Genomic DNA, 3,503 nt, shown 5'->3' on the forward strand with positions numbered 1-3,503 from the left:
TTATGACTTTTTACACTTTGTAGGAAAAATAGACTTTGTAGCCAACTCCCACCGTATATACATATATATATATATTTAATTTAAAAACACACACACACATATATATAATATAGAGGATGGTTAACGTACAAGATCACCTTATCGTGTGGTGCGATGCGTACGTGAGCATCTTAATCGCACATATGATCGAATTTAGGCCTTCAATTGAACGCGGTGGCACGATAGTAATTAAGGTCGTACGTTATTTGCATAATTACGCATGGGTTGGGTTAACCATAATTACGCATGTTATTTGCATTATTACGCATGTTATATTGTTGGTCGCGTATCCTGGCATGATAAGGAGGTCTTGTATTTTGAACTTTCTCTAAATATATATTATTCATTCAATTAAAAAAAAAACATCACAAACAATGGTTGTTAGAATTGCTGAAACTTATGTGAAAGTTGATAATGCATTTTCTCCAATCCACAGGTAAAATGCTTTCCTTTATAAACTTAGTAAACAACATACATTTTGATCATGCACAACACAAAATTTATTTAGACATATGAAAAACATTGAAAATACCGTTTTATAAATCATTATTCTAAAATTACAACTAAATCACACGCTTGTACTTTTTTTTAGTTTGTTTATAGTCTTGATGACATAACCTCAGAGTCCAAAAAGTCAAAGGCACGGTTGCTTTTTAAAGTCTTCCAGACTTCCCCAAATTTCTATCCTCTTTCACCGAACAAATTAGGGTTCTTAACGTATAAGGTAATAATCTTCAAATTGCTCGTCGTTGTTTATTTTGCTTTTCTAGATCAATTACAACTCAATTCGTGTATTATTTGCTCATCGATTTGATCAATGATTTGTCTGCTCGACGATTGAAGTGGTTATCATTAAAAAATCAGATAATTCGGTTAAGATGTATCTCATGAATTGATTATTAATTATGACGTGTTTGTTTAATGTTCGATTCACGTATCTATGAAATGATTTTTAATTACGAAAGTGTTTAGTGTGTGTTTGATTTGTGTAAATTTACGGATAATACATGCCTGATTGAAAGTTAATTCGTTAAGAGTTATGTGAATGTAGGTTTTGAGAGTAATTATGGATATGATTTCAAGAGGATGATGATATGTTTAGGTTTATATGTAGATTGCTTGATTTGTTAATTTATACAGAATTGGAAGCTTTTGACATCATTATCTATGTGAAATCTTTAGCTCTATTAACGTGATGCTTGATTGTTGTATGGCTACGTTAACAAAACTAGATTATACACATTTACTGAAAGGCAAGATTGGAAACATGAATCTTAGGGCGATAAAGTTGTGGTATAGAAGGTGAAAATTGTATATCTCTACAAAAAGTAACTTGGGGTATGTTAGATTAATTTAATAGTCATGTCTTTTCACATGACGCCCTTAAATAATACTTTGATTTAATAAACACATAACATACATGTTAAGCCAACGCCAACCCAACCCAAAAGTCACGTCTGTTATGTTTAAGAATCACGTCTGTTAGAAAAGTTTCTTTTCATATTTCATATTAATTTCTCTATGTCTATACAAATCATGCTGCTTCAATAACGGCTACCACCAATCTAACCAACTTACGCAACCAATAAAAACAATGATGAATAAGAGACCGACACCAAAATACAAACCAACCCACCGCGCCTCTTCATTCTCTTTCCCTGCCCTCCACGTTACGTTTTTCATCACCAAAATATAAACCAACCCAACGCCTTTTTTTTTCAAAATCAACTTCCATCTCGCCGGAGACGTAGGTCGGATCCAGAAAGAGAGAGATGATATTTTCACAAAACCACGGCTACTGCCGGAACCGAAAATTAGTCGAATCGGTAGAAAAGTTATGAGAGAAAATACAGATTCTGACGATCCTCTTTTCCCGGAAATCAGATATCTCTATCTCTCGCCGGAAAACCGAAGTGTCGGATATGATTGGCGCCGGATCGAGACTGAAATCGTGTCGGATCTGCTATGGTTATTTTGGTGGTGGCGGTGATGGATGGTGGTTATGCCGGTAGCGGTTGGTGTTGGATGGTGGTTGTGATAGTCGTAGTCAAGACTCAAGAACGTAGCAGATAATCTAGGGAGAGAAGATAGAGAATGAAGTTGTCCTCTGGATTCTGATTTCTGATTGTGAAAAATACCGGAGGCGATACATGGTTTTTGAAAAAGATATGTTTATGTCTTCATGATTTGATATTCTTTTTTTTATAGTGTAGTTATTATCCTTTAAATCTGAAAACCATTGATATTTAGATAGATGCTAATCTTTTTTTTGTAGTGTAGTTTTTATTCTTTAAATCTGAAAACCATAGATATTTTCAAACCGGACTATTTATTGTTTTTCCTGCATATTTAAATCAATTATATTTACTATAAATTTCATGTATAAAATCCAAACTCTATAAAATAGTTTCATTTGTATGTATATAATTTATAATAAACCATCGATTTAAAATTGAATTTTGTTTTCTTCGCTTCTTCATTTTCCTCTCATGTTTCCCTTTCATGGTATGTATTGTTTTTTTAGATAATGTATGATTTATATGAGAGAGAAGAGTGTACTCTCTCATGCTTTGCTTTAGATACAAGCATATAAACCACAAACAAATTAAAGAACGCTTTATGAATTCCATTGAAAGCCGTACGACAAATGATAAAGGATTGAACCATAGATTCATTTTGTGTTTTCCGCTCTTGATATTCATTTAGTTTTCGCTATTGATATTGATTTTTATGTTTTCTGGTCGATGTAAAATTGGTTTGAATATCTTTTGATCATATCACGATTTTATTAAGTTTTGGGTTTTCTTTTCCGGTTGTTAGACCAAGTGCACAACCGTGTCAATAGCATACAGGTACCATGACGAGCCAAATCGATACCAACCGGATTCCCATCGCAACACACGACATGTCCCATGACATCATCTCCAGGGTGCCCGTTCTTGGATGGTTGTCTTTTTAATTTATGAAAAATTAAATACCGTAACTGTCAAAAGAAACTTGAATTTTCTTTAAGATGGCTGCAAATGTTATTTTAGTGACCTTTGATAATCAAATTATTTATGATAATAAACTAATTATTTCGTGTTATATAAATAAAAAATTGATTCTTTATTATATTCTACTACGAAAAATAAAAATCAGATTGTTTTGACTATACTGATTTAATGGAAAGTCAAGAAAGTTTCACTTTAATTATTTTTTTAGGATAATCGTTGCTATAAGAACCATCATTTTTTTACATTCCCTTTTCCAAAAACAAAATTTTAATATTTCAAAATAAATAAAATACTAACTTTTGTTTTGAAAATAAAATCAAAGTAAGTTTTGATTTTAAAGGAAGATTAATAAATATCAGTTTTGACGATAAAGAAAAGTCAAATTATTTAAGTTGCAATTAGGTTGATGCACTGATGCCTCAATTTTCTTCCATGAATCTTTTATTAAATTTGTGTCTAAATGTTAGT

At 31.9% G+C, this 3,503-nt stretch overlaps 1 long non-coding RNA gene across 1 annotated transcript; it reads left to right on the top strand.

Moving 5' to 3' along the window:
• Nucleotides 1-643: 643 nt before the first annotated feature.
• LOC118481092 lies at nt 644-3,150 on the top strand. Its single transcript, XR_004864354.1, has 2 exons — nt 644-763; nt 2,860-3,150. It is a non-coding gene; the product is annotated as an uncharacterized LOC118481092 (long non-coding RNA).
• The last annotated feature ends 353 nt before the right edge of the window (nt 3,151-3,503 follow it).

The sequence above is a fragment of the Helianthus annuus genome, chromosome 8, assembly GCF_002127325.2.
Source record: "Helianthus annuus cultivar XRQ/B chromosome 8, HanXRQr2.0-SUNRISE, whole genome shotgun sequence".
Classification (NCBI taxonomy): Eukaryota; Viridiplantae; Streptophyta; class Magnoliopsida; order Asterales; family Asteraceae; genus Helianthus; species Helianthus annuus.